Raw genomic sequence first — 14508 nt, forward strand, 5'->3', positions numbered from 1 at the left:
AATGCGACAAATCGTGAGTAACAGTATACGCGTCATTTTTTAAATATAGTTGTACCTTGTTATTGGAGCGGGACCTTTAATTTTTTGGGTAACTATCGTTTAAGAAAAGACGTGTTTTGTTTCAGATATTTTGTGTACCTTATTTACCAATTTACTTTCTTTGTTTTGTTTCTTCTTTGGTGATGTAAGTTGTATTTCGCTTTGATTATGGTTGGTTTGAGGCAAAACTTTTCTAATACCAACTTTGCTTATCTTCGGAAACAGTTAACCAAAGATGCCAGGTTCGAGGCTCCAATCCAACCTTCGCAATCGGGAAAATTATTGCATATTTGCTTTTTCTTTTCTTTTAGGTATAATAAGACATGTTGAAATGATATTAGGTGTAGAAAAAAGTAACATTGATTGAAATACTTAATTATAGAAATTATAAAATGCGAAATTATTGTGGTAATTGTTCAGTTACTAAAAAGCAATCTGAAACCGATCTCATATATTGAAACATCAGTGAACCTGAATTACATTAACTTGAACATACATTCATCAGAAAGCAACAATGCACATAATATAAACAATAACTTACAAGCTGTGGAAATAAACATGAACAGGGCACCATACTATATTTCATATCTTTGGTCACAATATAGATAGTTGAAAGTAAATGATGCCTGTGGATTGGTTCCTTTCCAAAGAATGAAGTCCAATTTTAATGTGTACATTGGTAAAAGAAAAGAAGTAACGTTTATAGTAACTAGTATTATTATTAAAATTTCAACACGATAATAACAAATTTACATTGCATTAAAGGTTTTAAAAAATCAATATTCAAGGTTATTGCATCATTTTTATTAGCGTATAAATTAAAAACGTACTGTATATCCAAAGCTAAGACTTGCACCAGTCAATAGATCTTCAAGCAGAACATAATGGTATGACGTAAATTCTCATGAGTAATTTTCAAGAAAACGGACAGAAACAAGTTCTATTATAACTCTAAATATTGATACTGTACCATAATCTTGTCACCTTTTAAGATCAAAGTGATACTGACATACAAGTAGTGGACATTGAAACTGAAACACCTGGTAGAAAGACCTATTTTGTATCCAATAAAGTATTGGGAGCCTTTGGTGACCAGTACAGCAGCAACACGATTTGGGAAGCATTGATACAGGTCCTTCACGGTTTGCAGAGGGATTTTCAATCATTCCTTATGAAGCGCAATGACAAGCTCAGCACGTGTAAGTGGTGGAAGGAGATATTTCCTCACTGGATCTTCTAACAAACCCCATTCAGCCTCAACAATGTTGATATAAGTCGATTGAGCAGGCCATGGCTGATCTTTCACCTCACTGTCATGCTCATCGTACCACTCCGTGACAAGTTTAGCGGTGTGAATGGAGCAGTTATTAGCCTGGTACACTGCACCACCGTCTTGGAAGAAAGTTCAAATCATAGGGTGTAAATCGTCCTCCAGAATGGTCCTGTAGTACTTAACAGTGACACAATCCTGTAGTACAATTAGGGGGACCAAATTCTGCCACGATATTGCACCCCAAATCATCACGGATCCGGCTCCATGTTTGTGGGTACCAAGCAGTCTGGGTTGTATGCATCATAAGGGATTCTCCCTTTTGTTTGGGAAACAGTGTAGCTGGACTCATCCGAGAATGTGGCATGTTTTAGGTCATCTAACGTCCAGGTTTTATGCTTCTGGCACGAATGAACCTGCTTTGTGACATTTGTACTACTGATGAACGGCTTCGGTATCAACCCTGACATGGATATTGGCCTTATACAGTCAACGTCCTAACATCCCTTCAGACAACTTCTGTTTTCCCATGCAGCGATCGTGACTACATGGTCCTCAATCGTGATTACGTGGTTCTCTTGGATGTGGTTTGTCCTTCCTGTTCATATGCACACACCACCCTGGATACTGTAGCTTGTGAGGCGTCACAAAGTGTTGCGGTTTAGAACACAGATGCACCTGCTAGACGCCCCCCTACGGTGTGCCCTCTTTTGAAGTCGGATATGTCTCCCACAATGCCGCTCTACATACACGATTTAATGTTCACTGACGAACCTCTTCTACTGGAGTGACTTCCAAGGACCGCACACGTGACTCATTGTCCAAAAGTACGATATAAACTACCAGGTGGCTCTGGTGAATCAAGCGAGCATCCTATGCCATTTGCGCAAGTGTTTCAGTTTCAATGTCCACTACCTATATATCCTAATAAAGCATTACATTATAGCACTAGCAAGAGGAAAGTACACTGGCTAATGAGATATACCTGAAAATTATATGAGTTTCTTAAGAATAAATTCTCATATGCAGTATTTGAGAAAATCGATAAAATTAACTTTATGGCTCTAGGAGATTTGTCGTTTCTTGCCAATAATAACTGTTAGTTTTAATTTTGTTGTTTATTTATTTATGTGATATATGTGCAAACAGAATATATTGTTAAATAGGAGGAGAATGTATTTATTGATGCTTGTTTTTTCCTAATGGTGGTACATTTAACACTGAGCATATAACATTTGTAATAATGGTATATTAAGTGATCAACTTTTCAACTCCAACAATCGTGATTACGTGGTATCACACACAACCCTTAAGCTGTCCTAGTTTAAAGACAATATGTCTGACATACTTGAATGATGACATCATGAATCGTACTAGTCTGTGCTAATAGGTTGAGCTCGAAACCAATGGATTTTTTTCTTTTCTGTGTGGACAGATGAAGTAGTCCTAGTAAATGTTGACAAAATTCACAAATTAAAAAATTCAAAAATCATATTATCAACGCTGCATTGCATACAAAGACTTAGAGTACTAACTATATCGAGTAACTGCAATTTTTCTATAAAACTTTTATGTTCTATAAGATATAAACATTATTCCTTTAACTGATGTGTCAACATTTTGTATTGAGAGTTTTCTTAAATGTAGTCACTTGAATAAGGACAAGTTTAAATAATCCTTTAATGTAACGTATGAAATCTTGAGCGCTGCGTGATAGAAATTGGTAGTAATACCAAATATATATGTGTATCTTCATACTAAACTCAACCACGTTTGTTTCACTAACTCAGCTCCTTTTTCGCCTATCATGATTGTAGCTGCATTTGTATTACCACTGACAACAGTTGGCATAATTGACGCATCAATTACTCTAAGGTTCGTTACCCCGTGAACTTTAAGTTCAGGATCTACAACAGCGTCAGGATCAGAAGTTGGTCCCATTTTGCAAGTTCCTACAATATGGTAAAAAGTATAAGTTGCATGCCTAACAGCACATTCCCAGTAACTGTCAGATCCAAAGCTGAACGAGGAACAACTAGGAATAGTTTCTGTACAGACTTCAACTTCAGAAGCTTTTAATGACTGTGTTTTGCTCATATTTAACGTAAATTTAATCCCATCTACAATTCGGTTTACATCATCAGGGTCATCAAGATAATTTGGATAAATAAAGGGGTCTGATAATTCCGAACTTTTCAACTTAATATACCCTCTGCTTTTCGGACGAAGTAATTGCACCAGTGGTATAAACAAATCGCGATCTACCTCTGGCTGAAACAGAGCTTTGAATACATCATCTTTGAGTCCTAACTTCTCTTTCATTGTTTCTTTACCTTGTATGTCACCTTTGGGAAAGATTAGGAAAGCTAATTGTATGTCTGGATGATCAACTGCGGGATCAACGTATTTTGTATTGATAAATGCAACAAGCTGTGAACACCCTACAGTACTTAATGGGCCCTTCCTGTGCATAAGAAAATTGTAGTAATTATCGATCTGTGACTGTGGTTTAGATGGATCGTTGTAGAAACATGTTGGACCTATATAAGCTACATGATCTTGCAAATTATGACCTACATTCAAATCTTTAATGACTGGTATTCCAAATTCTTCTAAATGAGTTTTTGGACCAATACCAGACAACATGAGAAGTTGTGGAGAGTTTACTGTTCCAGCCGATACTATAACTTCCTTGCTTACTCTAATCTCGTACGCTTTACCACCTTTGGTAAACTTTACACCAAATGCTTTCTTCGTCTCCTCGTTTATTAAAATCTTATGTACTAATGCGAATTTTGCAACATGCAAATTTGTTCTACCAATAATAGGGTTCAGAAAGGCCTTAGCCGTACTACATCGCGTTCCGTTTCTAATTGTCGCCTGAGAAATGCGAAAACCGGTTTGTTTCTCACCGTTATAATCTCTTATTTCGTATCCAACCTCTTTCGCTGCTTCTAATATTATATTGTCAAGATATTTCTCCTCCCCAAAATCATCAACTGTTAAATAACCTCCAGAGGAGTGATATTCGCTTTGAATGTTATCCTTGCTTTTCATATCTTGTGACTTCTTAAAGTATGGTAACACATCTCTGTAGCCCCATCCTTTGTTACCCAATGATTCCCAATGATCGTAGTCTCGTTTGTTTCCTCGAACATAAAATAGTCCGTTAATAGTACTTGTGCCTCCGAGAACTTTACCTCATGGCCATCGAGATTTTTCACCTTTCATTCCAAGAACTGATTTACCATTTCCATCAGCTAAATACTTCCAGTCAACTTCTGACCCTTGAAGGTTATAGAACAACGCAGGAATCTCTGTAGTTGCAGGTGGATCTCCACCTGCTTCTAATAATAAAATGTTCCACTGATTGACTTCTGATAGTCTGTTAGCCACTACAGCACCTGCAGAGCCAGCACCTACCACGATGAAATCATATTCCTCTCGGAATTCTGTAACATCTGGAGGATTCAGCTCAGGATCAGCAAGATCACACTGTGCCTTGGTAATAGACTGAATGAGGTTCATAAATAGTACTGCAGAAATTCCCGTTAAATGTCCTGGACAGGGATTTGCAGCTATTGAAGCACAAGAAGAGGTATCCATCTTTAAGATATTGAAGAATCTGTGAAGAGAAAGAAAATATATGTAAACACTTTTGTAGCTTACATAATATCGTTTAATCAAAAAATGATCTTGAAAATAAAGTATGGTCATACCTCGAGATGACAGTCAACAAACATTATGATCGGGAAAACTTTGTAGCTCTGATGTGTCTACAGGTGAAAGGTAAGTATCTATTAATCGAGTACTTCAGTGATAATTCAAATAACGTTAGATCTGAATATCAGCTCGAGCAGACAGTTATTATGGGAGTCTTACAAATAAAGGTGTGTGTCTATGTAGAATTATCTAGGATTGTATTTTTAATAAGATGTGAAAAAGACTTGTTCCGTATAATTATGTAATATCGACATATTTTGTAGCACTTGGATCACATTCTTAAGTATCAGTATAACGAACTCTTTAATTCGAAGTCCAAGGGGACACGAAAAAATTTGAATTATTCAAAAATTGATCCAAAAAGGTGCATTTTGAGTTATCTAAAGAGCAAGTGAACAAACTTACTGTATGTGAAAAAATATACATGTACTATACATTTAGCACAGTGTATTATTTATATGAAATAATATCGCCAACAAACAAGCATTTACTCGCATATAAATTAAGCCACCTGTACTATGGATAACACATTTAAGTACAGTACTGCAAACACGAGCTACAATCTTGATTATCTGTTCTCACTTAAATTTTTAACTATTTAGTAAGTTGCAGATAAGTTTGTCACGTACTCTTTCTCTACTTCATCGCCTATCTTATCTTCTCTTCCTCTACTTCATCATTTACCTCATCTTCACTTTCTCTACTTCATTGACTATCTCATCTCCACTTTCTCTACCTCATCGCGGGACCGTGGTGGCTCAGTGAGAGAGCGTTAATCTCTCGTGCATGGGGTCGTTGGTTCAATTTCAGCTCGTGCCAATTGAGCTTTGTGGTGGACAAACACCGTGTGCGTGGGTTTTCTCGGGGTTTTCCGTTTCCTCCCACTTTCCTCATTCCATCACCGTCTCCTCTCTACTTCATTGCCTATCTCATCTCTTGTTGGCAAGTTGCAGATGAGTTTGCCACATACTCTTTCTCTACTTCATCGCCTATCTTATCTTCACTTTCTCTAATTCATCGTTTATCTCACTTCAACTTTCTCTACTTTATCGCCTATCTCACATCCACTTTCTCTACTTCATCGCTTATCTCATCTCCACTTTCCCTACTTCATTGCCCACCTCATCTCTACTATGTCTACTTCATCGCCTATCTCATCTTCACTTTCTCTACGTCACCGCCTGTCTCACATTCACTTTCTCTACTTCATCGCCTATCTCATCTTCACTTTCTCTACTTTATCGGCTATCTCGTCTCCACTACCTCTACTTCATCGAAGGGTCGTGGTGGCTTAGCGGTAGAGCGTTCACCTCTGGCGCATGAGGTCCTTGTCTCGATTCCAGCTCGCGCCAAGTGAGTTTTGTGGTGGGCAAACACCGTGTGCCTGGGTTTTCTCACGATTCTTCCGTTTCCTCTCACTTTCTTCATTCCAGTATTTAATTCATTTCTCATTCTTGAGCCTAGCTGGCATAAACGTGGGATGTAAAACTTAAAGTTTTCTTTTTCTCATTTCTACTTCATCGCCTAGATCATCATATGGATTGTGCTTTTCTATCACTTTTTTTCTACGGCTGTCTCTGAATAACTGAAAATCAGTTGAAACTGCGTTCTTCAGGTTGCAATGTAGCACGAAAAAAAAAAGTACTGTAATTCATTCAAATTATACAAGGAGGAAGTTCGAAAGTTCGATTTACCAACGATTTTTATTATTGTTTTCAATACAGTTTTCAAGGGGAATAAATTATTGTACGAATTATCGAGTATTTCGAATTATTCAAGTTGGAATTAACAAGAACTCGCTATAGTTTGGTAAGTGATTTTTTTTAGTACAAAAGAAAAATATTAGGTTATTTAATTGAATGTCCCACAAGAAAGGCTGAATGCAATATTATGGTTACATGAAAATACTCTGATCAGGATATCTGTTGTGTATATGGTACTTCATACAAAGTATAATTCACTTGATATTCTACAAGCAAGATGTACAGCCTGGGTCCAATAATCTGGTAAACCACCACACTTTCGAAAGCTCTGTACTATTACGTATAAACGAAGTTGTCAAACAGTTGTGAATTTTCTTTAGCTGTTAATTTTTTATATCAAGCCAGAATACAAAATCATTCTACATACTACTATAGGAATACGTTCTTTTGTAAGAGATGGATAGCCAGTACTTTTAAACATGTCAGTATATTTACACAATATTGGATTGGGTAAATAAATTCTTAAATTATTTAGCAGTCTATCGAATATCATAAACAAGCATGTGGTAGAAGATAAAAAAATTATCAATATGTTGCCAAGATTTTTATATAGTATATACATATACTAGTAGTGGGCACAAAAGCCGGTTTTTAGAAAAACCGAAACCGGTTTTTGAATTTTTTATAAAACCTGTTTTTCACCGAAACCGGTTTCGGTTTTCTCCAAAACTGGCTCTGTTTTCTTCAAACCCGGTTCGGAATTTTTTCAAAACCGGTTTCAATTTTTCCAAAACTAGTTCTATTTCTGACGAGAATAGTACTTCGTTGTTCTCCGGAAACATATTCCGTTTCCACAGAAATAATTTTGTGTTTTTTCCTAAACCGAACCGATTTTGAAGAAAACTGAAAGCTGTTTCGATGAAAAACCGAATCGAATTTGTAGAAAACTGAAATGTCGGTTTTTCTTATATCGATTTTTCTAGAATTCGGTGCCCGGTTTTTTTAAAAACCGTTTTTTCCGATCTCTAACATATACATAATTGATCTACTGATCAGTTTTATTGTAAATTTTAAACTTAGTTTTAATTTATGTACTTTTTTGTATGATCTGATATATCTAGTGCGTGTATGGGGTGTTAAGAGTACAAGGAAATCTAGTACAATTACCAAAGTTGTGAGAGGAAGATATATTAAATTTGTACGATTCGTTTAAATATATAAAAAAAGGAACACACTGTTATTCACATTATATACCATTCCGAGAAAGAAGGCCAAGGAAAGGGCAAGAGACCATTTGCTATTCGAAAACTCTTTCATTTGAGCCCATTTTACGCACGGATTCTACTCTAAAAGTTAAAGCCAACCAGATTTTTCCAGCGTATAAAAACTGAGAACGTAAAATGACAACACGTCCCATACACTAACGTATTGACAGATGCTAAGCAAGACTAGCGTATAAAATTTTATGGTTACATCGAAAAAATACGGTAGTGTATGGTTTCCTTAAGCTTTTTTTTTTTATACAATATTTGGACATGAATCGTTTAAGCAATGAAAGGGTCTTCAGGTAGAGATCTTAAATACAAAATACGTCCAAAATGACTCCAAAATGGACTTCATTCGCTTGTGCACTGAACGCGTCATATGTTTATTATATAAACATGATATCGTCTTACGTTGTGTGTATACAACTTGCCCTGTGTATTACATGTATGGACACATAATGAGAATTAAAATATTTTATCCTCTTCTTCTTGATGTTATTTCTAAAAATCAATTGTCCGGAAGGGAGTATAGCCTATAATTCAAAATATAGTAGGTGATTAACAACACATAATCAGGAATTTGCTTAAAATCTCACAATGTTACGTAGGTGAAATTATTGAGTAACAAATTCTGTAAGAGTTGGCAGTAAGGGTTAAACCAAGCAATGTAACTTCCATGCAATTTCTGAAAGCAGTATTTTTTTTTTTTTTTTTTGAAATTTCATTGGCAATGCATATCCAAAATTAAATTAGTATAAATATTATTTTGTTACAGCAAAATGGGCTGCTGTGGCTCAGTGCTAAAGCGTTCACTTCCGGTGCATGGAGTCCTTGGTTTGATCCCAGATCGTGCCAAGTAAACTTTGTGATGGACAAACACCGTGTGCGTAGGTTTTCCAATCAAGCTGGATGCAAGCTTGCCGACTTGCACTTCAAGCTTACAGCAAGCGATTTGCAGGTTGTCTCTGCTGCTAGGGAAATATTCTTTCACTGTTTTCTTTTCGAAAAGAACAACATATTCTTTTTTCAAGGCAAAGCCAGCAAATGATTTGGTCAGCAATAGCAGGCCATTTTTCACAATTTGTTGTCACTGGTGTATTAACTCTTCACGCTACGTGATTTACTTATCATAAGAAGTAAGTATGATAAGTTCTGACGGTGTTTACGATTTACGTTGTATTAAAGCACTTCGTTTCGCAGACTATTTTTATCATTATTAGTTGCTCGTATCATAGTTGTTCCGATTAAACATTCGGCTTCCTGTATACTATAGGCTAAAATTGTGCTCTATTAAAAGTTTTAATTTTTGTACATTTAATAAATTTATTATTTTGAGTTTTCTCAAAAACAGGGCCGACCCTAGTCAATTGTCGCCCCGTGCAATGGCATCATTTGCTGCCTCCTTTCTCCAGAAAGAAAAAAATCTTAAAAGTCACTATCTTAATTATGCTACCTTATCATAAACAACAAAGGGAAACGGAACTCGCACTCAGAAAGTTTTAAAGACTACAAATGCAATCTCGTGGTGTCTTTTTTTTTTTAAATAATAATATATTATGTTAATGAAAGATAAAGCAAACACATATGCAGAGGGATTCTTTTCATAGGATTCAATTTCGAGCTTCCATTTCAATATATCAATTTGCAATTCCAGTACAACTAGCTCTTCTATCTTTATTTCTTGATTTTCCTTCTACATCTTTTATTTTAAAAAAAATACTCGTTTCCACCTTCAATGATAAGAAAGTTGTTTGTGACAAAGACAAGACAGGTTTTCATATCAAAATTGTGACAACTAAATAAATGAAACATGTGTTCCCTGCTGTTCGAGAATTGAGTTCTTGCATTTGACAACAATCAAGCAATTCATGATGGGATTTGTTTCGCCATTTGATTTAACACTGTCCATGTGACCTTAAACTAATGCGACCTAAACGTGAGTAATGAATGTAATATTCAAATAGGTCAGCTTAGTAAATTTAACTACCATCGCCACGAAGTCTGATTCCAAAAAGGAATATTTATTTTAAATAATATATTTACGACTGATTTTGCCTCCTCTTGAAATTTGCCGTTCCTTGCAAATGCACGTGTTGCACATATGGTAGATCCAACCCTGGTCATCAATCAGCCCAAAACTTCGGACCATATTTGTGCAATTAATAGCTTAAATTCACGATCCTCTTGCCAGCGATCCTCTTATGATTTCTGGTTTGCAATAAGTTTGTGTGGGATTTTTAAAAATATACCTATTGCGGAGATCTCACAATATCCATATATTTCTATAATAGTAGAATCGATTTTTTGTATATAGTGAATACAGTAACTTCCCTAAAAGTGAATAGATTAAAACCAAATGTCGTCAATTCATTCATATTACAAATACTGAATCCGATCCGTCATACTGTTTCAAAATAAAGGCCATTTGAAAATTTTAAAACTTCATAATTCCCTTAATTTTGGATCATATGATAAAAAAAATAGTGATTTCTAACTTTAGTTTTTTAAAAAAACTTGGGCAGTTGTTAAAAAAGTTATTCACTATTTTGAATGACTTGGTAAAATGCTTCTCGAAGATTGAATAGGACATTGCCGCACTAGTGAAATCACACCATCCTCATATAGCTTTAAATTTTAATTGTATTTCAATATGCAAGTTTTGTTGCATATGTATTTTTCTGGTATTTCAATGTGCAGTTCTCATTTGTTTCATATCGTACCTCTTTCATTTAAATTCATTTTTAAACAACTCTGCACCTGTTCAAAATTTTTAGACGTAATTTTTCTTGTTCTTAACAGTATCTATAAAAATAAAAATATGCCCATGAACACAGAATTCAAAATAATATTTTAAAGTATTTTCCGGTATTGGATTCTAATTATATTTATTTCTTCTGCTTATCTTCGCAACCCGCGTGAAACCCTCTCGCAACCCCAGGTTGAGAAACCATGCTGTAGGTAATTTGTGTACCAAGTTTTGTTAAAATTGCTCCAGGCATTCCAGAGTTATGGTGGAACACACACACACACATATATACATACATTATACACGGTGCAGAAAAAGTCCCGGTACGGTCCAATATCTCGCGAAATATATAAATCAGCAAAACAAACAAAAACGCATGTTAAAAAGTTCTGAAAAAGCTATCTAATGATACCAAAAACAAGCCCCTATACCCAGCCTCTTAAAATTTTAAATGAGAACACCAATTTCTTATTGCACATTTGAATTCTCCGGAAAAAGGGATCGTCATTTGACCCTGATTTGAGAATAGTACCTTCACGGATGTCGCTTGAATCGACACACAAAAAAGGAGAGAGATTAAAAACATAATGAAAATGTCAATTATCAGTTCTATACTTTATGACCATGCGGTTAGCGTACTGGACTGCAGAGTCAAATGTCCTGAGTTCGATTTCCACGTAGAGTAACATTTTTGTGTGTATTTTTGTACCCAAATAATGAATTCATACATTTTAACTTCGATAATAATAATCTATTTTTCCATAAATTATTAACCTGCAAGAAAATACAAATCGCGACGAAATTTTTTTTTTGTTGTAAATAACCCTATGAACTCTACCCTAATAACCCTATTACTAAGAAACACTTCATAAAGCTAGTTTGCAAAACGATTATCGAAATTTGTATTATAAGTAACTTGAAGAAAGTACTAATTGAAATTAAAACGTATGGACACATTATTTTGGGAAATAACAAAAGAGAAAAAAGGTTGCCTTTAGTGGGGGTCGAACTCAAGATCCCTGATACCGTAGTCAAGTATGCTAAACGTGCGGCCACAGAGTATGGGACTGACAATTTGCATTTTCATAACGTTTTGGTGCCCCCCTTTTTTTGTCTCGATTCAAGCGCCATCCGTGAATGCGCTGTTCTCAATTCTGGGTCAAATACACAGTCCCGTTTTCTGGAGAATCCAAATGTGCAATAAGAAATGGGGGTTCTCATTTAAAATTTTAAAGTTACCCTCGTACCTCCGAAAAGGGGATGGGGATAGCGGGTTGCATTTGGTATAATTAGATAGCTTTTTCAGAACTATTTAACACGTGTTTTTGGACCGTTCTGGAACTTTTCCCATACTCTCTCTCTCTCTCTCTCTCTCTCTCTCTCTCTCTCTATATATATATATATATATATATATATATATATATATATATATATATATATATATATATATATATATATATATATATAAATGAAATTGACTATGTTTGTGACTTAATAACTATTGAACCACCCGATCGATCTCGTTCAAATTTTCACCACAGATGAGGTTCGCGCCTGGAATAGTTTTTGTCATTTCACTTTGACGGTAGAACTTAGAGGAGAGCAAGGGGGAGATATTTAAAAAATAATCGGCAATCGCCGATATTAGTGTCGAATCCATAGTTTTCCTAGTCGCTGAGATGAACAGTGACACTTCCGATGCCTTTTAAATCAAAATTCATCCCTGCAACTTGGGGGAAAGGGAGATACATAAAAATGATTGAAAATAACCGATATTAGTACCGAATCCATAGTTTTCCAGGTCGCAGAGATGAGCAGTGACACTTCCGATGCCGTTTAAATCCAAATTCAGCCCCACAACTTGGAGAAGTGGAAGGAAAAATACATAATATGATTGAAAATGACCGATATTAGTGCCGAATCCATAGTTTTTGGGGCCATTGAGACGAATAGTGACACTTCCGATGCCATTTAAATCAAAATTCAGCCCTTTATGTCCAAAATGAAACGTATTCTCCCTGTGTCCAGAACAGGTATTCTACTAGTATTTACTAATCTGTGTCAAAGTTTCGGCAACACATACCTGTCTTTGTCACTGGATGATGTGTGTGATGAAGGCAATGATATATATCATACCGAAATTGTTTACACAGATTAATAACAATGAATTCTTGCTTTGATCTGAATTTATTTTTGTTCGAGCTCTACGTGGCTCCGAAACTAGAATGGGTAGCACACAGAAAGTTTTAAAATTGAATGATAGTAGTTAGCTCCAGAGCTGTAGTCGAGGGTACACGCAGGCCCGTATCCAGGGGGTCTAGGGGATTCCGACACCCCCTAAATTTTTGCTCCACCCTAGAATTTACACGGTAGGCATACATAGGAACTATAATATGGTGATGAACTATAATAATGTTGAATCGTCCCCTAAACTTCAGCCGGCCCCTCCCCTACATTTTTGGGCTGTCTACCGCCCTGGGTACACGGCGGTACATGGCTTATATCCTCTGCTTAATCGTAGTCATTAGAGTGTACCTTCTGCTTCAAAGCGTATAGTACTTTCTACTTTTGTTTCGTTTTTATTTATTTAATTAATTGAGCCATATGATAACCCGGTGTCGGGATGTAGCGCCTCCATCGCCCACTTCTTCGGAACTGCAGTCAGCCTGATCCTCCAGGTTGGGGTTTGTGCCGAGCCAATCACCCGACATTTAAAACCTGGGATCGAGTACAATAGAAAGATAAGCCTCGGATGTGGACTGCTGTTTTTGGATGCCAACTTTGGTATGGCCTGTTCATGATAAATGGATTTGTGATTTCAAGACGCATGGACCCGGAGACATGGGACGGAGGAGTGAAGCGCATGGAATGGATCGATTAGGATTTAGGATTTAGGATTTAGATTTCTGGGCTTTCGGCACCTAAGGCCATTTAGCCCTTCACGAGATGGAGTGGATCGAATGGTGCCGTGAATGGTTGGTGGGAGTCTTTGGATGTGATGATTTAAGTAAGAAGCGTCATCAAGAAGATGACATGAAATGATTTAGATTATAAAACAGTAATGTACCCTGTATATTTTTTTGAATTAATACATGCGTTTTCATTTTTTTTAAAAATGCCTTCGATATCTTTTATGACAATCATAGATGATCACAAAACAGCGTATACCCTCTGAAAAATTTTAGGACTACAGCACTGGTTAGATCAATTAATTTGGATTTTATCGATATAATTTGGATTAAGTGAACCTTCAATATAAGTATACCAATACCGGTATTTGAATATTATGAATTAAAATACACTTACCTTTAGCTGATATTTCTCATGCTAAGCTAAAAGCTTCAGAAACTGACTCCTAGTATGGTCTTAATAGCTTCTAGTCCAGCCAAGCACTTAATTGATACTGGCTTTCAATAATTAAATTTAAAGCACATTGGTTATATATTTGTTTAATGTTGTTAATTCTATTGAAAAGTTGACTATCATTTAAGATAACAGTGAGAGAAAAAAAAACATAATCTTTTGACCTTGAACCAAATAATAAGGCAGCATTACTGGCAATTTTTAAATTACGTTTGGATTAACTCCAGAGTTTGTACGTTATCTGAAAATATAATTCAGTTTATCTCCTTCCTATGTAAGAAATTTTAGAACAAAAAATTAAATGAAATATTTTTGTTTAAAACCCCACGTTAGTACCCCGTAAGGCAAAGAAGATGAATGATTAATGGAAGTGAATGACTTTGAAATAATTAGTGGAAT

The 14508-nt window shown here is 35.8% G+C and overlaps 2 pseudogenes across 1 annotated transcript; both read right to left on the reverse strand.

Annotated features, from left to right (window-relative positions):
• Positions 1 to 475: 475 nt before the first annotated feature.
• LOC145674448 (glucose dehydrogenase [FAD, quinone] pseudogene) lies at positions 476 to 14206 on the reverse strand (annotated as a pseudogene). The gene is made up of 2 exons (XR_014128935.1): positions 14053 to 14206; positions 476 to 4934 (listed from the first exon to the last, which is right to left on the reverse strand). The product of XR_014128935.1 is annotated as a glucose dehydrogenase [FAD, quinone] pseudogene (transcript).
• Positions 3062 to 4366, reverse strand: LOC145674225 (glucose dehydrogenase [FAD, quinone] pseudogene; annotated as a pseudogene).
• Positions 14207 to 14508: the final 302 nt, after the last annotated feature.

Source organism: Thermobia domestica, chromosome 17 (genome assembly GCF_964235325.1).
Source record: "Thermobia domestica chromosome 17, izTheDome1.hap1.1, whole genome shotgun sequence".
Lineage (NCBI taxonomy): Eukaryota > Metazoa > Arthropoda > Insecta > Zygentoma > Lepismatidae > Thermobia > Thermobia domestica.